The 26,060-nt window shown below is 43.9% G+C and overlaps 1 long non-coding RNA gene across 2 annotated transcripts; it reads left to right on the forward strand.

The window, feature by feature from the left end:
- The first annotated feature begins 398 nt into the window (after positions 1-398).
- Positions 399-25,424, forward strand: LOC310677548. 2 transcript variants are annotated; one of them, XR_014511263.1, is made up of 5 exons: positions 399-613; positions 2,945-3,002; positions 7,270-7,392; positions 22,492-22,579; positions 25,297-25,424. It is a non-coding gene; the product is annotated as an uncharacterized lncRNA (long non-coding RNA). The 2 variants fall into 2 exon arrangements; XR_014511264.1 differs by lacking the exon at positions 25,297-25,424 and having other exon boundaries at positions 400-613; positions 22,492-23,579.
- The last annotated feature ends 636 nt before the right edge of the window (positions 25,425-26,060 follow it).

The following is a 26,060-nucleotide window of genomic DNA, read 5'->3' on the forward strand; positions in this document are numbered from 1 at the left end:
GCGAAGCAACCGTGAGTTCAGCTACAGCTGAAGGCTGGACTGGTGGATATCCTCAAGATCTGGATTCTCTGACTGCTAGCTCACATGACTGATGGCAACGGAGAGAATTGTCTATGTCTGGCTCCCACTGACAAAGCACTACACTCCCAGAAAGCTACAAGAATACAAACCTGGCACACTGCTGAAGGTGCCTCTGGAGTCCTTCCTGTGGCTGCTTCCATGAAAGCCGCTTTTCAGTTCAGCTTCAGCTTGTCTGTTGAACCATGCAAGGAGCGCAAGACTCAGCCAAATGCATTACTGAAAAATGAATCACTTTGCTGAATATTCAGTGTTTCATTGCTGTTCAGTATCCGCTCTCTCCCTCTCATTCCCACCCCACAGGCTGCTGCCTTCTTACAGCCCCTTTGGTCTCAATGACATCACAGTGGTATACCTGTGATGGCGCCATGGACACTCATAAACATCATCACATGGGTCACCACAGCTAATCAGACTGTCCTTGGTGCCGTCACAAGTTTGCCACTGTGAAGTCATTGAGAGACATCATACGCGTCACCTAGTTGCCCCCTGAGGCCCTCAAGCCCTTCCCCTGAAAATAACTTCACACTGACACGTAATTTTAGTTTAAGTTATTGGGCAAAATTTAGGCCACAACTTTATTGATTACAGCAAAGTGGGTGGTGTTGGCTTAGGCATTGGCAACAGACTATAACTGACTCCTGCCTCTCTGTCTGGAAGTCTGAAAGGGTGAACACCAAATGAGGGCACAACATTTATGAAGACCAATGAAGCTCACCCCGGGGTTCTTGTGGTCCTGGCATGGCCTTAGCTCCTCAAGCGGACTTTGGACGAGAACGAGGACCCCCAGATTCCTTTACTGGAATACCCTTATTCATGGAGGGGTAGGTGATGGCCGCACCTCCCCTCCCACACACTTCAATAAGCCAATGCCTAACCGCCAAACCTTACAAAGTTGTGACGATTGCTAAAGGGGTAGGCGAAAACCAAGTGGCTACATCCAATTTGCCAAATGGAAAAATTCCTACCCAGCCCCTGCTCCAAAGCAGGCGACCCAATCCAAAGCCAGACCAAAGCAGCAGCACCTAAAATTAGGGAGGGAGGGCGGGTGTTCGGCAGTGCGATGCAAGTTCCCCCAGTTATGCCGCACAGCCGCTTTTATAGGCCCCAGGAATCGCGCCAACTGGCCCGATTGGCCCAAACAGCCTGGCGCGATCCCAGGGCCCAACGGTTAAGGCTTGGGCCATGCCTGGCAACAACCCTCCCAGTGGGGGTGGCTTAGGGGCCCGCGCGCAACCAGGACTCTCATTAAGGAGAATCCCATCTCACAGGATCAAATGACAAGGAAGTCAAATGTGGTGAAGAACAGTGGGGACACTGGAGAAAGAAAATGCCACAAGGAGCAGCACTGAAACAACAGGGCTGCACTTGTAATGAAAGCACTGAGAATTTTTGAAAAGGAAACATACTTTTTCTCACTAAAAGCAGCAGCGCACATATTAACCCTCGTGATTCCCAGTGAGACTTCATCTTGTGCTGTAGCAGAAGAGTGGATGATAGAAACTTCCTTGATGTTTTATTTGTATTTGCACTTACTCCTGAAAAAAGAACATTGTCTTTGTGCTGGGGATGATGGGAATTGCAGTCCAAAACATTTGGAGGCCACCAGGTTAGCAAAGGTTGTTTTAGCTTCTCATCCATACGCGAAAGCGTAAGCATGGGTCTGCCACATATTCCACCTGCCGATGGTCTTAGGAACTACAAGGGCCTAGAATTCAGCCATTGGATCCTCTCCACAGAAGTGGGATGTAAACCCCATTCTCTCAGAACACTTCCATGTGTATTATTCAGAAGTGCCTATCAGCAGTTGCTAAGAACATCCCTTTGAGGAATAAAACTTTCTTCAAACTTAAAAACCCCGGTGTAGAAAGGTGCCAGTATTAAACAACTTGTCAGTTGAAAATGAGAGACTGTGTGTGTAAAACGAGCACTTGCATGTTGGCATGACAAGGTCAAAGTGAGCTGCTAATTAATTAATTAATTAATTAATTAATTAATGTATGCATTTAGAGCCCACCTTACCAACAAGCACGTGAGCAGGAGTGCCAACTCCTGGGGGACCGAGCCTTTCTGCTCCCCACCAATATTTTTTGAGAGGGGGCCAGGCCCTCCAATGTCCAAGAAAATTAGGGAGCGGAGGAGACTGGACTATGTCCTCTGAGTATAATCTACGAAATGCAATGAGTAGCAGGAGTTTGTGCTACTCCTGAACAGCGGAGGTAGGCTTACTCTCCTGCCTGCTCTCTCACCACTGCATTCTTGTCTGTTCCCTTGGCTTAGTAAGGAGAGTTTGAACAAAAATCTGTGTTTTCGGCAGGGTCCCTGCACTAGAATGGCAGCATCGCTTGGTCTGGATTTGACCTGAGGCACACACAGCTTTAATCTAAGCCCCTGCAGTATGGAACATCTCCAGCTGCAAGCACAGACACTCAAGCACACATTGTGGTGTACAGGAGAAGAGAAGGAAAATGTATTTCATGGGCGTTCAGAAAATCACATCCTACGCAAGAAACACATAAAGCTTCTGAGGTTAGACGTGAAACCACTCTGTTGCCTCATTCATTTAGATTTATTTCACTGTTGCCTCTTTCTTGTGTGTTCCAGTTTAATACTATAAAACTCGGAACATTATCTCACTGGAAGAATAGCTGTCCTCCAACAAAATATCAGGAAAGAAGTCGTTTTTCAAATGTTTCCCCTTCTGTGAGCAAAAATAGAAAATGGATATGCTTTTTTTTAAAGGAAGAAGGGAAGAGAAGAACTTACATTTTCCAGGCAGTTCCACTTGTTGTTTTTATAACATCCTGTGTGAGTAGTAAATTTTATAACAACAGATGTCTGTTATTCCACATTAAATCTGTTTAAGGGAGGAAAACAAGATTGCACATTCTGAGGGCTCAGAGGATAACAAATACTTCAACAAAGTAAGTATTCTCCCTCTTTAAGATCATATAATGGGGAAAACACCAGCAGAAATTCCATGAAGAGCTGTGTTCCTTGTGAAGTCTGAGTCATCTAAAGTATGCTTTTAAACAGTCTGGCTCTGGGGTTCTTTGTTGTATGGATAGAGTTGTAAGCATTGGCCATGCCCTTCACAATGCACTGCTGCCTGCAAATCCCAGAACTGCAGCCTTGGAGCCAAATTGGTATTTCTAGAATGATGGAGAGGAAGCAACTAGGCCTAGTCTACACAAGGAACAGGTGAGGTGGTACAGTCCCTGTGACAGTACTCACCGGTATGGACTACTATTGCTTCTTGTTTTGCTGACCATGGCAGCCATTTTGTGCTGGCATCCATGGCATTTTTATCAATACAGTGGTGCCTCGCAAGACGAAAAGAATCCGTTCCGCGAGTCTTTTCGTCTTGCGGTTTTTTCGTCTTGCGAAGCAAGGCCATTAGCGGATTAGCGCTATTAGCGCTATTGGCAGTTTAAGGGCTATTAACGGCTATTAAAGGCTTAAGGGATTAGCGGTTTAGCTGCTAAAAGGCTATTAGCAGCTTAGCGCTTTAGAAAAAGGGGTTGGGGAGCGGAAAAAAAACCTCAAAAATTTTCGTCATTTTCGTCTTGCGAAGCAAGCCCATAGGGAAATTCGTCTTGCGAAGCGCCTCTGAAAACGGAAAACCCTTTCGTCTTGCGGTTTTTTCGTCTTGCGAAGCAAGGCCATTAGCGGATTAGCGCTATTAGCGCTATTGGCAGTTTAAGGGCTATTAACGGCTATTAAAGGCTTAAGGGATTAGCGGTTTAGCTGCTAAAAGGCTATTAGCAGCTTAGCGCTTTAGAAAAAGGGGTTGGGGAGCGGAAAAAAAACCTCAAAAATTTTCGTCATTTTCGTCTTGCGAAGCAAGCCCATAGGGAAATTCGTCTTGCGAAGCGCCTCTGAAAACGGAAAACCCTTTCGTCTTGCGGGTTTTCCGTCTTGCGAGGCATTCGTCTTGCGGGGCACCACTGTATGTGAGTATGGGAACCTCATGGTTTTTTGTTTTTTTTTACAAAACAAAACAAATTAAAAGGACCAGGTACAGCTATTCTTGGAGTGCACCATTTCACAGTGCAGATGAGAGTTGTGAGAGTTGCAGGTTCCAACAATCCTCCATGACAAAAACATAAACAAATCTTGATATGTAGAAAGCCAGAAAGTCAGGGAGAGGACTGTACCAGAACTGTATTCTCTGTCAGTAACCAATCTCCTACATACACAGACATTTTGATAAAGGAAAGCATAAGAGCAGTTTTCAAGTAGCCCTTAATATAATTTTCAGATGAGAAGAATGGGTTTAGGTTTCAGCAATACCATTTTAGGCTGAATACCGGCAAATGTTTCTCAAGGGGTCATTTCAACGCAGGTTTGGAGCTGGATGTGCATACAATGTACATCAGATAACCACTGTCCATTCAGGTCATGTGTTTTAGACCTGTTTGCTCCATATCTACCTGCATATATGGAGACTTGGAGAACATAAGTGGCTTCATGACATCACTGTGAGGACAACACACGAGAAAGGCTACACCGGGGATTCTTTGTAGACTTGGGGTTTAAATTCAAAAACATTCAGCTATGAAGCAAATCTTGGAAGAGGGGATAAACTGAGGAGTGGCTTGATGTCCTAAGTGGATTAGACGACTTCATGCAGGTCAGTGGATGCTGGCTCTGATTGAAAAATTCAGCCTCCACATTCAAAGGCGCTCTATCTCTGATTGCTGGTTACTGGGTAGGTAAACATGGCTATCTCGTGCTTTGCTTGTGAGCTTCCTAGGAGTACCTAGTTGGTCTGTTCTAGCAGAGGCAGTGCCTAAGTTGTTATGTTCTTAAGAGGGAGAAAATTCAAGGGGAAAGATTTTGAATATTCATATAGTACATCCACTTTACTTCCTAAATGAAGAATCCAAGAAAAGTCTGTGAAATGATAGGGGGATTATATAAAATGGAATGAGCATACTGTTTTTCTGTGATACATTATCATGGAACCTACTGAGAAAAATGTTTCCACCTCGCAAGCAGAACTGCAAACTATAATTGCAAACAGATTCTTCTGAAAGAACAAGGGAACATGGAGGGAACATATGAAAGTACCTGCTCATCACAGCAGGATCACACTTCACCATCTTCCAACCACCATATTCTGGGAATGTCAAATCAATTCATGTCTCCTCTAATACAAACAATGCACATCATCAAGCTGTACTTATCTCGTTCTACCACTCTAATTAATTATCTTAAAACTATGCTTCCTGTGCCAGGCATCTGCTCCTCAAATAAAATAGGGTGATCAAAGCCTGAGTCATGTTTTTGCAGCGCTACAGGCTTTGTAAGCTGGTGCCCACGTGGTGACTTTGAATTGGGCGGTGGGCAGGCATGCTTTAGGGAACATCAGTTCACTCTCTTGAGGCAGGGTCTGCCAACAACGCCATCCATTGCCAGTCCCTTACATCCATCCCTATCCATCTGCACAATGTGGGGCGGGGGGGGGGGGAGCAGTGTGGACAGCATCAGAAGTGTTCCCCCATGCCAAAAACCGCAGTGTCGTCAGAGAAAAAGAAAACCCTGCTTTTGGAAGGCATCTGATTTGATTATTTCTGGTACTGCTGACTCCAGAAGGGAGGATGCATTTGAAATGATCTTCAACCCTCTTACACATAGGAGGCCATTACTGATGGATGGGATGTGGGTGGCGCTGTGGTCTAAACCACTGAGCCTCTTGGGCTTGCCAGTCAGAAGGTTGGCAGTTCGAATCTCCGAGACAGGGTGAGCTCCCGTTGCTCTGTCCCAGCTCCTGCCAACCTAGCAATTTGAAAGCACACCATTGCAAGTAGATACAGTCATACCTCGGGATAAATATGCCTCAGATTGTGCGCTTTCGGGTTGCGCTCCATGGCGACCCATAAGTAACTGAGCGCGTTACTTCCGGGTTTCGCTGCTCGCGCATGCGCAGTCAAAATGATCCCGTTCGCATCCCGAGGTACCACTGTAAACAGGTACTGCTGCAGCGGGAAGGTAAGCAGCATTTCCGTGTGCTCTGGTCTCCATCACAGTGTGCTGTTGCACCAGAAGCAGTTTAGTCATGCTGACCACATTACTGTCTGTGGACAAACGCCGACTCCCTTGGCCTGTAAAGCAAGATGAGCGTCGCATGCCTTTGACTGGACCATTTACCATTGACTGGACCTTTACCATTACTGATGCTGAAAGTATTTTAAAATGTAAACTTTCCCATTTCCTTAAATGAATCATTTCCTGAGGTGTTTCGAACCTAGAGCTCCTCTGTGCATGTGTCCATATTTTAGAATTTGAGGTTGCCCCCCCCCCAATTCTTTGAGGTTGGTTAGGCCTCACTGAAGGTGGCGGCATGAACTGTTGCATGCCCATGGCATTGGTGCTCTGAATGATTCCAGCATAGCAAAAACATATTTAAGAATAGAGAAGGCAACAGCTAATTTGAAGAAGTACCCTCTGTTGAGGAGGTACTAACGGGTCAGCATTTTTCTACACATCTTCAGGAAAGGAAAAAGGGTATAAATCTGAGTGGTCTGTGAAAACCAATAGGAAAGAGCACTGAGGGTCACTGCATTTCCTAGATACCTTCCACATGCTGTTGTACATCTCTGCTATAAGCTATTACCCCAATACAATTTCAAATAGCCTCCAACGTTTCTCCGATGAAAATAGGGATGCCCTGTTCCATCACCATCACCATCATTCCCCATTCGACTGGGCTGCCCCACTCTGGGTGGCTTCCAACATATATAAAAACATAATCAAACATTAACCGTTAAAAAACTTCCCTATACATGGCTCCCCTCAGATGTCTTCTCAAGGTTATATAATTACTTATCTCCTTGGCTTGGGAGTTGCATAACTCCACACCCTCCAAAATTTCTCTGTTGAAAATAGGGACGTCCTAAGGAAATGTTTTTAATAATTTTTATATAATATTTTAATATTTAATGCTGTATTATTTTTAACACTTGATTGGAAGCCGCCGAGAGTGGCTGGGGAAACTCAGCCAGATGGGCGGGGTATAAATAATAAATTATTATTAAATTATTATTATTATAAGAGGGACATTCCAGGATCAAATCAGAAACACACCTAATTGTGAAACACACCTAATCTGTAGACTATTATTTAACTGGGATCAATCTGACACTGTTGTCAGATAAGTAACTTGTTTATTGTTTTTGCTGTTTACAGATGTATGAGAATTGAAAATATATATGCTGAGCGGCTGCTCTTATTACACCCCCCCCCACCAGCTTATTCTGCGTTTCCTCTCACTCATCCAGAGGGATCACCAGAGTGGGCCATGATATGAAGGTAGGTGGTATATTTAGCTAACTGTTTCCAGCTAAACCTTTTATTAACACATGGATGTTTTGGCCTTCCCAGGCCTTTTAGCACATCTCAGCTGGATCGATGATCCATGCTGCAATTTTTGCTTGTGGTGAAGATGTACAGCGAGTGCCTCGCCATGACATCAGCTAATAGGCAAATTCCCGTTGAGCTGAGTGCCAAAACCCACTGAAGTCCATGTTGGCACATGAAAAGGACTGTGCGAATTAAGGATCCGTCTTGCTCTGGGTTTGCATCCAGCATGATGCAATGTTCTTCCAGTGCCTGTGAGGTCATGTGCATAGCTTACTAATTTGAAGAGAAGGCAGGATACCCCACAAGCAAACCAGCAATCAAGGAAGGGAAGCCATGAAACTAGATCTAACCACTCCGTTCAAGATAATTATTGGATTTTAACTCTGCTCAGAGAACTCGCAGAGGAATCATATGCCCACTTGACTGGTAAGAGCTCTGCCCCACCTGGGCCTCTAGCATTAACTACAGCCTTGTGGATTGGTTTACAGAGAGAATATAAAGGAATTCGGCTTCACTTTATCCTAGTTGAGGAGCTTCGCTTAAGCTGCACAGCTCTCTTGTTCCCAAGACCTGGGTGCTTTCCTGAGCTATGCCGTGTGCCAGTAATAAAAGAACTCCACCATTCTCCAAAGCCTTAAAATTCACCTTTTGGAAGGGTTTACACAGCTCTGCCTAAACTGCAATCAGTGATCAGAACTTGGATTAACAAGTAAATGAAATTCAGAGTGGCTATTGAAAACTAACTGATCATGCATGCACAGGAACTTGTTCTATATTCTGAGCCAGAAAACAAACTGTTGGTGACATGATGCCTGATTAGTGATACATCCAGACATGACACGTTGAACAAGGTCATAGTTTGAACCGAGCAATTATGCATTTAAGTGATTTCACAGCTTAGAAGTCCTGCATTTGCAGTGGTGATAAGATGCTCTGAAGCATGGACATACTATTTTTATTAATTAAGTGAGAGCAGTAAATAAATGAACATTCTCCATGTTGGGACGAAACAAAGAAGCATCTTCCAGCTTTAAAGTGTTGGGTCTGCTCTGGCTAGAAATCTGAATGCTGTAATGTTATTACTGAGAAGTAAAGAACTTCTCTCAGTCAGGTATGAGAAAAACAACAATATTGCCTATCCGGAAACTTTAATGCACCTCTTTCAAGCATTGCTTGGCCCCAGGCTCTCATCCAAGGATGGAAGAGAATTTGGTCCACATCTTAAGTAAAGGAAACCCATCCTAATTTGCAGTGCCCAGACTACTATGATGATTGGAGCACAGTTAACAGGTTGTGCCCTTCTCCAAATTTTGCATGTAAACACATATAAAAAATGCATATGTTGTGGGGAAAATGCATCTCTCTTTTTTTGGAGGGGGTGTTTTTTAGAGGGAAATGTATGCAACTCTATTTTCTGGAAAATGCGTACAAAAATGCATAAAATTTAAATGAAATCTTAAAGAAAAACACCCCAATCTTCAGAAAACAGGGCAGAATGGACTCACAACTGAATGCATGCAAAATTAACAGCGAATGAAAGCAGGGGGTCCATCTCTAACCTCAGCAATCAGAAAAGCCTGCACTTCATTTATCCGTATCTCTTAAATATGACTCCTAAATCAGTAACTTTGGTGTGAAGGTTCAGAATTTCTTAAAAGAAATCCCACCCTTTCTTCACTTCCTACAAACCACAGTAGAGACGGGCTACCTGTACGTGAACCCGATCTGTCCCAAGGGTACTCATTTATTTGTGTATTAGGCTCATAGAGCTCTGGGTCTCATAGGCTCAGAGCTGATTACAGGAACTTTCTGGATGTGCACATTTCTGTCCCACAAGGGCTCACGGTGTAAGCAATGTAATAATTAGAGGGCTTGGGGGATAAAGAGGCCAGCAGAATTAAAATTACGCTTTATTCACATATCATTTTTTAAAAGTGATTAAGGAGGTTAGGCCCAATCCCCTGATCAGGTGTGCTCTGTGCATTGGGTCTTCGTGTGTTTGTTTTGTAAAGGAATAATATCACCTGTGAGGAATAGGGTGCATTGAGGCTCTTCTGAGTGGGCTGCCACATTGTGAGATACACTGTCTAGCTATGCAGCGAAGGGCCTTATCTGTGTGGCCCCCTGTCTCTGGAACTCACTCTCTTCAGAGCTCCACACGGCGTCAACACTCCGTTCTTTTCTGGCGCCAACTGAAAACCCGTTCGTTTGTTCATGTGGCTTTTGCTGGTTTGGTTTAGTAACTCTAGTCAGCTTTATGTAGATCATTTTAGATTTTGGTGTAAAAAGTTATGTTGTCATTATTTTATTGCTTTTGTGGGATCATTCATGCATTTCTATGCTGTTTTGTTTTGGGGGCTGCAGCCAACCCTGAGATCATTTGATGGAGGACGTGCTGAAAGCGTTTTCAGTAAAACAAATTAATACAAACATAAAACAAACTATTTATGTTTGTTTTTGCAATTGATATTTTTTTTAAAAAAATAATCCAATGGTTTTTGGGTTTTTTGGTTTTATTGTTGAATTGTTGGGTTATAACTATTCTGTTTTTATGTTAACCCCTTTGAGCCTGACAAAGGCAGGATAAAAATGTTTGAAATGAGTAAAAAACAATAACAAAGACGGATAAGAAAATTAAACCCACACCCATATTCTTGCAGACAATCCTCCAGAACATCCCCACACTCTTGCTTAGTCTTATAAATGCTGACACACAACCTCACTTGACTTTGTCTCCTCCACTCCCTGCTGCATACCTCATACAACCTTTCAAAATATAGAAACATCCCATCCCTCACCTTTCACAGCCTTCCAAATAAGCTACCCAATGGACTTTGCTTTCTACAGCTAGACGGGGCCCAATGACTGCCTGTTAAAAATATATTACAGAGAAGGCTGGCCAGGAACCAGTCTTGAATGTGGCAAGGGCAATGCAACTGGAGCTCTGTCCAGATGGACTATGATATTCTCCATCAAATCCTGGTGGGATGCTCCTCTTTTCCATGAGCAGCAGCACTCAGTGGCATCTCTTGAAAAGCTCCCAGATGGTTTTCCTTTTCTTGGACAATTAATAAAATTGTAGGTGTTCAGGAATCATTTTTAATCAGCCTTATCCTAGAGATGGTGCCACACCATGAACCCAGTCTTTAACCACAGAGAGACCCAAACGTACACACACCTCGTTTTCCTTTGAAATGTGTGATCTTCCTCTTCAGAACTGGGGTGTATATACCCTATAGGCTTCTTTAATATATATGTGTGTGTGAATGTGGTTTCCCATGCAGCAGTGTCCTGACATTGAATGTCATTTGTACAGTTCTAGGAAAACACAAGCACCATAGGGCAGGTTTGAGGAACCTACGGCTCATCAGATGTTGTTGTATCCAGTTTCCTATCATCCCCAGCTAGCATGGCTGGTGGTTGGGAATGATGAGAGTTCAGCGACATTTGGAAGGCCGCAGTTTGCATATCCCAGCTCTAGGAGACAATGTTCTCCAGCAAAAGGATTCTCTGACTACAGTAGATTAACAGGGATGTACCCTATGCAAAAAGAAATACCTACCTAGAACCATCACACTGCAGTCATCTTTTTTTAAAAAAAGAAGAAGCAGAAGAAGCAGAAAGCCTCTTTATACTATGGCAATAAATCCCAGCCTTTGGAAGATTTAGTCTCCTTCCTGCATTGGCACAATTTTAGATGAAAACATCTAAAAGCTCTCAGACATTTCAGCTGTCCATATCCCCACCTAAGAAATAAATCTCCATGTAGCGATTCCGGGCCAAATTTCCAAGGAATGTGGATTTTAAAAAGAACCAGCCATTTCAGAAGATGTGGTTAAAGTGAAGTGCATATCTACAAGGAAATGTCTGGGCGTTTTTATTTGGAAACACAGTGGTTTATAATCTTCCTTTGCACCATCCACAACAGAACTTGTGTGTCTTACAGAAGATTCTGGTGAGCACCCTAAGGTGCCCTCACCGTTCACAACGAGGACCCCAAATAACTGTAAAAAAAACAAGTCTACTGAATTTGCTGCAGCTATGAAGGTTTTTATTTTTCAAGGTTCTTGCCGCATCTAAGGAATAAATGATAAATATTTGGAGAAGAGAGGGTAATATTTCTCCTCCCCCCGAAAAAATATTATTTATTGAAATGCCTTCAGAATAAAAGAGCAATCCATTTAGTTGTTTGGAGGGTTCTAAACTGTACGATGAGGCTTCATGAATGAAGCAGGCTGTCTCCTGCAGACCTTCTCCTCCAAAGAGCGGAAGGCAATGGGACTTGGTGGTGGGGATGTGATGGAGGCGCAGGAGCCAGGAAGGATGTTCCCACTCTTTCCATCACGTGACAGTAATCACGAGAAGGCAAACCACCTGCGTCTGAAATAAGCCATAGATCTTGAGGTTCAATGCAAGATCGTCTGCATGATCATCAGCGTTGTCATCATTGGCTATAGATCAGCCATCTCTTAGGAGCAGAGTCCTCTTTTTTCCTTCTAGATAACGAGCTTCTGCAGACCCCTAGGGTTCAATAGAAGCCAGTCTGAAAGCCATCACCCTAGCAAAGTAGCAATACTGTTTTATTTTGTAGTATTAGCGTTTGCATGACTGACGTACACCTGAGCTAGCTGCACTCCCCCACCAAATCACACATTATTACAAGAGTAGCGTCATATTTTCTAGCGAATGTACACCTGAAGGTAAGCTTGACTCGTTCGTACTGTGAGCAGGGAGATTTATTTGCTCAAATTGTATGGATATTACAAGTGAGTGAATTAAATGTTTTATTGTATCCCCCACATCTCCAAAGATTCAAAATTAGCACATGAGGGAGCAGGTTCTAATATATGAGCTTTCTAAATGTAGTGAGGTGTTTTGGGGGAGGAGGCGGGGGAGGGTAACATAAAGGTGCATTCAAATATAGTCTCCCACTTGGAGCCCACATTGGAGTCCAGTATATCTGAAGGAGCGTCTCCACCTCCATTGTTCTGCCCGGACACTGAGGTCCAGCTCCGAGGGCCTTCTGGCAGTTCCCTCACTGCGAGAGGCCAAGTTACAGGGAACCAGGCAGAGGGCCTTCTCGGTAGTGGCGCCCGCCCTGTGGAACGCCCTCCCATCAGATGTCAAAGCGATAAACAAGTACCTGACATTCAGAAGACATCTGAAGGCAGCCCTGTTCAGGGAAGTTTTTAATATGTGACATTTTAGTGTATTTTTCATCTTTGTTGGAAGCCGCCCAGAGTGGCTGGGGAAACCCAGCCAGATGGGCGGGGTACAAATAATAAATTATTATTGTTATTATTATTATTATTATTATTATTGGTTTAATACAGCAGGAGAGGGGGGGTGGGAATGAAAATGAGATGGCTAAATGTCCACCTTTAAAAAGTGAGATGGTTATAAGTCTGTCTGGTTGCATCCCATCTCATGCCGTCCTAGTCTGAGCAGTCTGCAATGTGAGTGATGTGCAGATTTTAATTCCAGGGTTAAATTTGTGAGGATCCATTCTTACACGCAAGTCACCAAACGATGAGCATGCATGTGTGAATCAGCTCAACCTCAAGGCTAATACTTACAATTGCAACCCCTCTGGAGCTCACTTCTAACCCCTGTAATTCTCTGTAATGTGAAAGTCTCAAAAAAGGCATATAGTTTAAGGGAGTTCAAGTAAAAGATCTCAGAGAATAGCCCTCCTTTTTGGGGGAAGAGTTAAGTAAATTTATACTAATATTATCTGGCACAAAAGACAGGAAAAAATATTTGGTGTTGGAATTTACCTCCCAGCATTCCCTTTTCCTTCCCATTTTGTACAGATAAAGGTATTTTTGAGGCAGATTAAGTATGCTGTGCAAGTATCTGGGTTTTCCCCAAGGCTCTTTTATTATCAGACATTCTATAACTACGTAAGTAATCGTGTGATGAATATTGTGCATAATTTTGCCTAACCAAAATACAGGTTTTCATGTACCGGTGAAAGAGGATGTGTTCTGTAGTAAACAAGCTGTTGGGAAGAACACGTTTGGTGCACAATAATTACATTCTGATGGCTGACCTCAGGAAAATCATATTATCTTTAAAGAGAAATGTAATAATGGGAGAGGGGGAATTGGGCTAGCTCTGTAGTCCTGTCTCCTTCGAGACTGTACACATGCCAGTTTAAACATTCTTCCTGGTGTAATTAATGGATCTATATAATTTCTCTCCTAAGAAAGGCAATTTTGTCCTCCTGTTATACATACATACCTACATATAAAATTATTTGAACTCTTTCTTTGTAGATAGTTACAGAAGATGGGAAGGGGGGGGATTCAGGAGTATCTTGGAAACCTATGAAATGTATTTTTGCATTTTGGACTCACAGCTGTCCATGAAAGTCCTCGGAGCCAGTGTCCGGGCTGAATGCTGGGGGTGGAGAAGCTCCTTCAGGTATACATGGCTGAGTCCATTTAGGGCCTTAAAAATCAGCACCAACACTTTAAATTGTGATCAGAAACATACTGGGAGTCAATGTAGGTCTTTCAGGACTGGTGTTATATGGTCTCGGTCTCCAGAACTACAGGCATAGATTTTTACAATCCGGTTTGTGTCAACTGCAGACAGTTCTATATTTCACAGAGTTCAAACCAATACTGAGGTGAGGTTCATAAAACTTTGACATTTAACTAATTCAAGTGACCCAAATCTGTAGTTTTATCTGATTGTGGCAAGAGTCATACCTGTGATTTCAAAAATCTGGAAGCTGCACGTAAGAAGTAACCCTTCTTCTGCCCATCATTTCTGGCACTATTGCACTTGTGATATGAGACACATCTCCTTAGACAAAGCATATCAAGGAGAATTTCTCAAAGGAGCAAATTACAGCTTGTTTTAATACAGGAAAACAATATGCATAATTTGTGAGAACTGAAAAGACACATACGCCTTTATGCTCCGATTGAAGTTGATTCACAACCTTTTTGTACAATCAAATGATGTTCTTATGTTCATCTTTGGGGGGAAAGAAAGATCAGCAGTCATTCATGTCTCCTCTTGAAGGGGCCATCAAAGAAACTGGAAACCCTTATTCTAAATTGCTAATATAAAACATCACAAAAGTAGACCTGTGGGAAGTGCGGTCATATGAGGAAGATACATTTGGGCATGTAAGTTTGGTGAGCGTTGTCATAAATATTAATTCCTTTGTTAGCAAAAAGTTAAACACCGTCATGAGTTTTATGCTGCATGAGGACAGCTTTGTCAATGTAGGCTTGAAAAAAATGAGTGAGTAAAGGGATTCAAGATCCATTGTGGATATATCGAGGCAGAATTGCTAAATATAATTCTACAGGTACTAATGAGCATGCCTTTCAATAAATCACCTCATACACGAGGGAGAAGGAATATGCATTTCAATCTGCACCTGCAAAGTTCAAATGCTAGGCTGGAATTAGTTCTAAAGTTTGAGATGACGCTATGCTGAAAAGAGGAGGCCTAGCTTTCAATAAGAACTCACATCTATGCAGCCCACAGAGAGAGAAGCGGTAGAAATAGCTCAAGATTTTTATGCAATATGGAGAAGTAAGTCACAGTCCTTGCAAATGAACCATCAGAATCAACACACCAGTTGTTCAAGACTGTTTGCTCTCATGTAGACCCTCCACTGAGACCACAGAAGGTCAACTCAAGGCCTTTCATTGATGCTCCAATGTAAGACTCAAAACAAAAATGTGATGCATTCAAATACCTGCATTAGCAAGTAACTGCTTGGATAAGATTTTCCCACGATTGGAACAACGTCTGTGTTACTTGTGGAGCTGTCCAAAGTACTGCAGATCCTACTGCTTAAAGCCACAGTGAGCTTTGTCTCAGTTTGACCAAGTCAGCAGCTTCACACACAATTGGTTGCTTCCAATCTCTGGAGAAAGTGAGGCATTGTCAAGAACTGGCAGGACTCTGAAGAGTGTGGGGTGGAGTCAGAGGCCAGGAGAGTGACCCAGGAGGGGAGGGCCAGCGACCTATGGGTTTTGAGCCACCAACAAGGCAGGAACCAGGGCAGTCCAAGACAGAGGGAGACATGCAGGCTGTGGTGGAGGAAGAAGAGACTGTTCAGGCAAGGGAAGGAAACAGTAGACACCTCAACATCCTCTGCACTGCTGTCTCCTAGAACAAGGAGGGGCTTGAAGAGGAACAAACAGTGATGACTTTCATGTAGGTGGAGCTTAAACTGGTGGGGGAATGTGGTCCCCCATTGCTGCAACTGACCTGCAGGGCACAAATCTGGGGACAGCTGCTTAGAGGCTAGACGTGTGTTTGGGGTGTGTGTGTGCGTGTGCGTGTAGAGCACTATGGGAGCTACTGTAAGTGCTTCGTTGTCAGTAACTATCAGAGATGTGTCTTCCTTGGCTGGGGGTGGGATGGAGAGAACAGGTGCTCTTATTTCTCCTTGGGGCACACCTCTTTTTGGTGTGGGAACCGAGATTTGTGCAACCATTTCCCTGATCCCAGAGACCAGAAAGGCCAAGCAGAGGTTGAATTGCCCTGCAAGATCAGAAATGGTGGGAGCCAACAGTGCTGAGCATTGCAAATAGGGCAGGAGGGAGGGAAGTACCCTTTTGTCCCAAAGGCTGAATCTGAGGAATCTGACAGACAGGGAATGACTTAAAATTTCAATCGTTGTTGCTGTTTAGTCGTTTAGTCGGGTCTGACTCTTCGTGACCCCATGGACCAGAGCACGCCAGGCACTTCTGTCTTCCACTGCCTCCCGCAGTTTGTTCAAACTCATGCTGGTAGCTTTGAGAACACTGTCCAACCATCTCGTCCTCTGTCGTCCCCTTCTCCTTGTGCCCTCCATCTTTCCCAAGATCAGGGTCTTTTCCAGGGAGTCTTCTCTTCTCATGAGGTGGCCAAAGTATTGGAGCCTCAGCTTCACAATCTGTCATGGCCTGGGAATCTGATTCAGAGGCTGAATCGGAGGAATCCCAGCCTACACAGGAGTCCCTGCCTCCAGGGCCGGCTGAGCCGGGGCAGGGGCTTGAATCTGAAGGGCCCCCACCTGTGCTGGATCCTCAGGAGCAGACACCAAATGAATCCACTTTGGCTCCAGAGGTGATCGAGGACCCATTGCCTGCAGGTGCTCCTCTCCCAGCCCTGTCAGGGGAAGGTGAGGTTGCCTCTGGGTCCAGTAACCCTCCAGCCTCTCCTGAGCTGCAGAGGCTCAGGGCAGAGAGACGGAGGGAACTAAGTTTTCTCAGGAGGAGTGCTTGCCTTAAGGACAGGGGAGGCAAGTCACCTGTGGGCCGGGACCGCCCCAGAAAGGCCAGTCAGCCCAGTCCCAGGTTGCGGGAGCAACATCGTTGGAAACCTGTTCCTGCTCCTTGCCTTGGACCCCACTTCACCCTTGACAGATAGCCTCCAGACCCTTGACCCAGGACCAGACTCAGACCATGCTGCACGGTAACCCCCCCCCCCCGCCCCGGGACCAGCACACAATCTGTCCTTCCAGTGATCACTCAGGGCTGATTTCCTTAAGAATGGATAGGTTCCTGGAGCAGGAACCAGCAAACCACTCCAGTATCCCTGCCAAGAAAACTCCACGGACAAAGATTCACTCAGGTATGCCTACAAATGGGTGCTGTGTAGGCAGACGATTTGGTCAAAATGCTTTGAATGAAATAAACGAACAAATATGGTGCTCAAACGCCCCTTAGGAGATTAGCAGCTCTGTTTGGGACAACCTCTGTAGCAAGCACTTGATATGCAGAGTACTAACCTGCCTGTAATTAGCTTTCCCTGCACAGCTGAAGGAAATGTGGCAGGTTTTATTTTTTATTTTATTTTTTGGTCAGAGCTTCCTGCAGATGCTTTCATTGTGATTTGACAGTCACTTTACAATGCACTCTTTTTTAATAAAAGAGAAAAAGCAGCTGACTTTAATTGGATCCACGCTGAAACACTCCGGTCAGGGTGTTTCTCTGCAGTGCTTGTATTCATAGGCCGGCTTTCAATTTGCAAGTACAGGGGTTTCCTGTTCTGAGATGCCAGGTGCAGTTGTTTTGTGTGCAGCTGGTTACCTGGTAACCTTCCCCAACTGTGCCGAAGTGCTGACAGAGCACTGGAGGTTTAGCACACAGAGATCAACATTAAAAGGGCCCTGTTTGTAGAAAATAGCACCCACAGGAACAATCTGGCATGCACATCGGATGGGTGCTGGGGCATCAGGGTTTGGCATTGCCAGGCACCTCCTGAGGCCCACAACACAGAATTGTTAGCATTGCCAATCCTGAAAGCAACCTGACACTGGTGGTTCTTCCTCTGAGCTGTTTGTACCCCATTTTCAGACTTGTTGACTAACGAGTGCGCATTGTGATGTCAGTGTATGTTTGTGTGACATGACGGCTACATAACTTGAAACGTCAATATGGGGCACACTTGACAGAACTTGTTTTGAGGGGCAGAGGTACAAATGCTCCCCTTTAGACTTTTCTAATAATTGAGGCATATTCTGCACCAAAATGTAGCTATTTAACCTATACTAAGTGGCATAACGCATTTCCGTGTGCTGCTCTGGTTTGCCAGAAGCAGCTTAGTCATGCTGTCCACATGACCTGGAAGCTGTATGCCGGCTCCCTCAGCCAATAAAGAGACTGGACCTAATGGTCACCCTTTATCTTTACCTAAGTGGCATAACTGTTTATGGGTATGTGCAGGGCTTTTTTCCAGCTGGAACTCACCGGAACTCAGTTCTGACGCCTCTCAGGTGGGTGCCATTGCCATTATAAGAGAACAAGGGAGGTGTTCATGGTGAGTTCTGGCACCTCTTTTTCTAGAAAAACAGCACTGGGTACAGTGGTACCTTGGGTTAAGAACTTAATTCGTTCTGGAGGTCCGTTCTTAACCTGAAACTGTTCTTAACCTGATGTACCACTTTAGCTAATGGGGCCTCCCGCTGCTGCCGCCGTGCGGTTTCTGTTCTCATCCTGAAGCAAAGTTCTTAACCCAAGGTACTATTTCTGGGTTAGCGGAGTCTGTAACCTGAAGCGTCCGTAACCTGAAGCATCTATAACCCGAGGTACCACTGTATTGCCATATCTTTCGAAGCGGCAATCTAAAATCCCATTTCAGACATTTCAAGCGATCATTGTTTTTTGGTGAGAGCCAGCTCTCAGAGCTCTGCAATGTCAAAGGACACAGGTTCAATCCTTGGCATCTCCATCTTGGGTTGGGAAAGATGCCTGCCTGAAATCCCAGAGTCCCGATGCCAGCAAACAATACTGAGCTAGATGAACTGTATAAGGGCATTTCCTGTGTTAAATTACGTGTGTGTCAAGCAAATTATGTGTGTTTCAAGCAAATTATTCCAATGCCCATGGCAAATCAGGACAACCTCAGTATTTGAAGTAATATTTCATGCAACTTAAGAAGTTTCTCAATCCTTATGCCACAATGAAATGCTTAGTGTTGGATCCAGACTGTTAGTTCAGCTTTATTCCCACTGAAATCCATGCTACTTAAGTCAAGATTAACCCATTCTTCTAATTTCAACGAGACCTACGTTCAACTGTCTATGTTTAGATCCAACTCTTCGTCTTTATGGCAGAGGTAGTCAGCATTGTGCCCCCATCCCAGATGTTGTTGCACTACAGTTCCCATCATCCTCAGCCAGCAAGGGCAGGGACCATGGATGATGGGGACTGTAGTCCAGCAATATTTGGAGGGCTACACCAGCTTTAAGATGCTACAAGCAACCTGTAGCTTGTGTATGGTTCTTGGGTGGCTTGCAGGACCAGATCTACTTGGCCTTTGTTGGAGAGCTACTTCTCTGAGCCCATATACTCGCCTCCCATTGTTTTCTCGGCAATGGCTCTGTTTTTAGATTTGGTGGCAGCTGCTGCTATAAATACAGAGGCAGCCAAAGAGCCAGTCTCTGTTTCTTTGGTGCCAGACAAAGCTCCCACTGCCATCAGAAGGATTGCAAACGGGACCCAAGTTAGCAAGTGTAGGATAAGAGCAGCTTCCCTTGGGCTGTGAAACACACATTTCTGTGCTAACAAAAGTCCCATTATAGTCACTAGGGCTTCATAACGTGGAGGTGCAGCTGCACCTGCTCCACCAACCATTTTTGTAGAGCTCTAAATATGTTTTTGAGCCTTTGGGAATGATCCCTGTTGAATGTGCTGCCGCTTGCAGCTTCCTAGGAAAGAAATAGTCCAAGTAGTGTGTGTGTGTTTGACTCATATTCCTCTTTTCCTGTTGCTTATCCCAGTCATTTGAGCAAAATTGTATACCAGCGAACTGCACAGATTATTCTCCACCATAATTAAATTGTGTGATCATTCCCCCTTTTCCAGTCCTACTTTGTACCATCAGCAGTCTGGCCTACTGCTGATCCTGGCACCCTTTTTTCTTTTGGCTGTTGCTTCTTGTCCATCAAAGGATTGGCCACATGGATGGATTGCACCCTATCAGCGATCACTGAATGAAAATGATGACATCACAATGCCACATTGTTGCTCATATTGGACTGTGTATTTCCGTCACCGCAGACAACTATGGACCATGTAGATTATTATGTGAACATTCTTTACAAGGAAGGCTGAAGAAATGCGGAAAAGGGGAGTTGCTTTTTGGCTGAGAGCATTTGTGAAAGGCTGTCGTTTTGTTTTAGTTCAGTCTTTGTTCCCCTGCGTTTTCAACTGGTCAGCATTTTACTGGTGCAACCAGTAATCCTCTCAGGGAGCTGGGTTGGGACAGAGGCCCCTGAAAGGCCAGTAAATGCCAGAATCTGCATGGATTGACTCAGAATCAACCAGCGTCTTTTCTGCCTCCACCCACACATATCAAAATATCTTGGACTTAGGTCCTTACCTGCCACATTTAAACCTGATTCACCCTTTGCCTCCAACATTCCTCTAGGTCCCACCATTCTCCTTAGTCCTATCCTGATTCATTCTATTTTGGCTCACCAACAAAGGACCACCCTTTCAGTGCAAAAATAAAAATAAAAGAGAATTATCCTCATTTCTTATCTTTTCCTCCATCAATTTTTATTGATTTTCATACAATTTAACAAATTCAAACAATTCAAGAAATATGATTCCGTTTCAGTTCAATATTCCCTTATTTTGACTTCCCATCCTTATTTCCATGATGTTCAAATCCTTTATCTACTGCCTTTGCTTATACTCCCATCCTGACCATGATTTCATGGAAAAGAGCTTATCTTGATGCCCGTTCTTCAAGTGAATTCCATTATTCCCTATATTTCGTCTCAGTGACGCCCCCCACCCGGTCTATTTTCAGACTAAAAGCTGGTGGGTTGATAGCAAGATCCTGGGCACAGTCCCACTTAGACACTATTTGGTCCATTTCAATTTCCTTGATGCAGCCCAGGCTCCCCTTAGAAGTGCAAAAAAACCAAAACATCAATTTCATTCAGTGGGGAAAATAATACCTAGCATGGTCTCGGCGAGAGAGTTGAGAGATGAGATGATCCTGAACACTCAGAAGCAAGCATAACCCTGACAAAAGGTGTGGGAGCAACAAAGTGGAGACTGGCGAGGCTGAGTTTTTAGAAACATCTGGCCATTAATCTGAGCATTGGGGACTTCTGCAACATTGGCAAGTCTGCTCCAGCTGGCCCTGGGACCGCTGCTTCTGCATTAACAGGTAAATCGGCCAGATGGCCTCCAGTTTTACTACTGTTTCTGATATGGATGATGAGTTCCGATCCCCAATGAGCAATACGCCTTCCAAAAACCGAACATTTGTATTCACCTTTTGACCACACCAAAACAATGTAATCATTGAAGAAGCCCCCTATCGTGATTAGAGTGGAGGACAAAATAGAAGCTTGTTTGCTACTCGAAGAGGAAGCAGCCAGAAGCCTGTGTATGTGTGTGGGGAGACATTGGAATTAATTTTAGACAGCTGCGGCTACATGCATTTTTGCCATCAGGCAAAAGCAGCATTTTCAGTACGAAGCAGGGTTTGGTTTGTTTCCCGTCTGTATGTTTTAAGAAAAGGCAGAGCCCTGCACAATATGAATATAAGGCTGGACGTATCAAATACGACTGCCTGAAATGCAATGCCTGAAATTTCTGACCCCGGTAATATGCAACAAATAATTTCATCATCTTGAGGGAGATGTTGGATGCTTTTATGTTCGTTTGTTTCTGGGACACTCAGAAAGCCACATGATGAGAAAGTATCTTGCTCTGGGTTGTGTCGGCTCCTTTGCACGCTGGGGAGCTTAATCACATTGCTCTATCAATTTATGGATTTATGCAATTTTATGAATTGCTTTTCCTGCTCTGATATCAAAGTGCTCAAAGCTAAGCACAACTGGGAGAAAGACAACAACAATCCACAAACTTGAACAGATTTGTTGGCAGCAAAGGTTGTAATTGCTAAGTTCTGAAAAGGAGCAACTATCCCAACATACAATTTGTGGAGGGACGAAGTATGGACAAAATCTCATAGTAAATAAAAGCAGCAACGATATAGGGAAAGCCAGGAGATTTTCTTTAATATAGCATAGTTTATAAACTTTCCTGAAATTAATTCATGAAATGAAAGTAAGTCAAATAAAAATACAGCTATTTATCTATAGTAATATTACAGTGATATTACATGCATCAGCTGGAGATACTGGAAACCAGAATTGTTAATTTGTAATGATAAGTTAAGGGGCTAAGAGGAAGGCTTGCTGGCTTTCTTTTTAATTTTTCTTCAGATGATTCTTTTCATGCAGAGTCTTTCACATACGTTCATATAGAATATTTAAATAGTTGGCTTGAATTGATATTTCCTTTGCGGGAAGAAAACAAAACGTAATTACAGTAATGATCACATAATGAAAAGAAAACAAAATAATGGTTGCACCGACTCATTATGTGTGTTGGTCCAATACTGAATAAATATTATCTGGTTTTCAATGAATGTATCATCTTGTAGCCCATCACTTATTCTTATATAATTAGCGAGCTTTACCATTTCTGCTAACACCCATATTTATTTTTTTAAAGAAAGAACAATGACCGCAAATAGATTCTTTGTTGTCCTGCTTTACAGCTATACTGGTTCTTCAAGCGGTGTTGCCAGCCCAGAATCCAAAATAGTTGAGTGATCCCTGGTCCAGACTGTTTCCCTTTTGCATCAGGTTGTAAGAGGCAGACATTTCATTTCTTTTGTCTGGGACTGAATCTGGGGCTTTGTGCATGTAATGTGTTAAGTTGTGGGTGAACATATCAGACGACACAGCGATTCTTCAAACAGCTCTTGTTTATTCACAGGCCAGAGCAGAACTGAACTGAAGGGTTCAGCCAGCCTGCTTATACAGAGCTCCACTAGAACGCAACAGTAACCATTTTCTGTAACTATCCAATCACTGAACGTCACTTTCGATCCCTTTTTTGCATATGTGGACCTGAGTGAAAACTATCTACAGTATCCCCCTGCTGGCCCAGGGTGAGAACTTCAGTACATAACATAATGCATGTGTGCCCCATTGAGCTATGGGCTCTTCGATGCTCTGGGTTCTCTGCCAAGCTATTTGTAAGCATTACTGAGTGGTGCCCTCCTTATGTGCTGAGGAACTTGCATCTCCAGTCAACATGTGAATCATCCAGGTTGCAGAGGGATTTAAAACACTATAAAGAGCCATTGGATTGTCAAAATCCTTGCAGTCAATTCTTAATTGGTAGTGCATTTAATTTAGCAACCTCATATGCATCAAGCCATCTTTTGCACATCAGACCAGGAAAGCCATCTCTGCAATTTGAACATTTCAAGAAGCACCACTTTCCATGTGGCTGACAATGCTCCTTCAATAGTGTTTAAAGCTGCTCTGAGGATGCATATCAGGTTGCTAAATTAATACGTGACCAACTGAGAATTGAATGAAAGCTCTTGGGCAATTCAGCACCACTTCATACCTGTGCTTTTAAGTTCCTATGTGAACACAATGGCATTTAGCAAGCATGTTCATAAATTCATTAATAACTATTAATGCACGCTCTCGCCAGCACTGGAAAAAAGATCTCTGAACCTTTGATGGAACAAATGTATTATTAAAGATGGCACTGGCTGCAAAACACTGGGTGATATTTTGAATGTCTAAAGATAGAAGCAAATTATCATTTTTCTTAATTTTGTTATTGTTTATTGCGTGGACAGGCAGAGTCCCCAGGTCCTGAGCAGCCCCCCCCCCCATCATGTGGAATGACGACTCAAGACAACGTGCTATGGGATTAAATTGCCCACAACTTTATTAATTTTCAAATGTGGGTAGACCTTGGCTCAGGCATTGGGCGTTCTCCCTCCCCAGTCCCCAGCCGGGTTATCCAGTGTGTGAGTGTGGGGGGGATGGGCTGGCTATGGAGAATATATGTTCAAGCAGAGATAGCCGCCCCCGTTACGCTGCCGCCGCAGGGGAGAGCAATGACGACCTTTCGGCGTACGGTCAAAGCCTCCCTTCAGAAACCCCTTTAACGGGGAACCCTGGTATCGCCGCTGCAAAGAGGAAGATGGACAAAAGGATTCCGCCCAAGGCCTGATACCGCCAAAGTTGTGACGTTTGCTACGGGAAAGGCGAAACCTGCCAATGCAGGGAAATTCCTTTCCGGCCCTTTGACAGAGACCTTAACGTAGCAGCGCCCGCATACCTGTAAGAAGAAAGTTAACCTGCAAAACCTGTGAAGAAAAGTTAACCTGCAAAATAATGCATTAACTGAGGGTGGGTAGGGTGGGAGAAGCTCTGGAGCCAAGAGAGGATTCCCAGGTAAGATCCTCCCTCTATTGTGTGGGCAGGTAATCCCTCCCCCACCTGGCCTGATCTCCTTGGCAACGCTTCCCCCAGGTGGGATTGGACAACTGACTGGGGTAGGCGGAGACCTCCAGGTATCCCACCTGAGGGAAGGCAAAGCCAAGCCTATGTTGATGGAGCCGCTCCAGATCCAGGGGCTGCACGTGTCCACGCAAAGGTCGCCCCCCGTTTTATGCAGGGAGCGGTCATTACCTCACGGAATTCTTTGAGAACAGACAAACAGAAATCAAAACAGAAAAACTCGACTATACAGATAAGATTTCGGAATCAAAATAATTTGTAATATTCCTTCACGCTGCAGGTTGGACTCCTGGAATTCCTGATAGGGCTGAACAAAATTCAGACACCACAATGAGTTATCCTAGAACTGTAGCAGGAGATAAGAGCATTGGCTCCAGAAGGAAGTGGAAAAGTTAGGGGCATCTTATCCAAACTGGCAAACTCTCAGAAATTGTGGTATTTCTTTTCCTCAATCCTTTATCTCTCTGCCAGGAAAATATTCACCCTCTTAATTTATTTGTTTCTGGCTGCTGTTAAAGGCACAGGAACAAACAAATGCAGCTGGCAACTTGACTGTCCCACAACTCACTAAACACAAAGTAGAATGATGGTAAGAGCCATTTGACAGCGATGGACTCTCCTTTTTTGGGATTTTTTAAAGCAGAGATTGGATGGTCATCTGTCATGGATGCTTTTGGTTGGACTAGATGACCCTCTGCAATGTAGGAATCTCAGTTCTCAATTCTACGATTCCCTATCTGTAGTGTTATCACTTATTTGCCATCGTAGCGAAATGGAGCCTTTGTGAACTAAGGTAACATGTTTGGTTGGCATCCGTCTGTCTTGGGAGACAATGGAGGAGTGCATTTTGTGGGGTAAAGTCAAACTGTTGGAAGGTTACAGCGCTTGCAGTGGCTGTAGAGACCGATACAGGAGAGACATGTTTTGTTGCAGCTGGGGCAGAGGACGGCGTCTGGTTGTGCTAGCTGCCAGAATTATGGGGCAGAAATAATAAACAAGAGGTGATTATCATTATGATGTTCTCTTTGTAGGCTGTGAAAGACCTTCGTCTGGCTACTGTTGGAAACGTAATACTGCACCGGAAGGACCACTCTGGAAATATTTATACTAAAGAGCAGTGCATAAATCTACAACGTAAATAAATAAAACATATATTTTCTGGTCTGGCAAGTCAGTTCTGTTCAATAGTGTACCCATGAAGTAAGGGACTAAATTGCCGTGTAGTTTGACACGGCGAGCTGATATGAATGAACGTTTGCATTAAAGCAGGGAGAGAAAGGCCAGAGTACATTATGGCTTCTGAAGCTGACAATGTGCCATCATTAAGACTGATAGTCAAATCTTTATGCCTGTCTGCTTTATTCAATAGTCTCCCATTACAGATTGACCTCACATTATTGGCTAAAAGATATTCTATTAAAATTAAAAAAGGCTTTTATATTCGTGTCTCTCTCCCACATTTCTTGTTAGTGAAAGCGTACCCTCTTAGAGCAGTTTTAAATTGCCTCTTGGTGGGTTATACCATAACAGGCTGCAAATATAGGAGTCTGTGTTTGAATATTCCCTATATAGAGAAAAATATTCTATATTAAAAAAAAACAGTATATCAGGGAAAGCCTTCTAGTCAGCCTTATCCCTGTCAAACTATTTATGAATGGGAGGTCTGTGTGTTTTTAAATAAAAGGATGCATTCACTGTTGCATGTGCATAGCTCAGCTTCGTTACGGCACTCTGGCTGTTATCCTATGGCCATTCTGGGTCCATGAATTAGTCAGCCTGTCCTGGATGGGATGGG

The sequence above is a fragment of the Podarcis tiliguerta genome, assembly GCF_965153285.1.
Source record: "Podarcis tiliguerta genome assembly, chromosome: 5".
Classification (NCBI taxonomy): domain Eukaryota; kingdom Metazoa; phylum Chordata; class Lepidosauria; order Squamata; family Lacertidae; genus Podarcis; species Podarcis tiliguerta.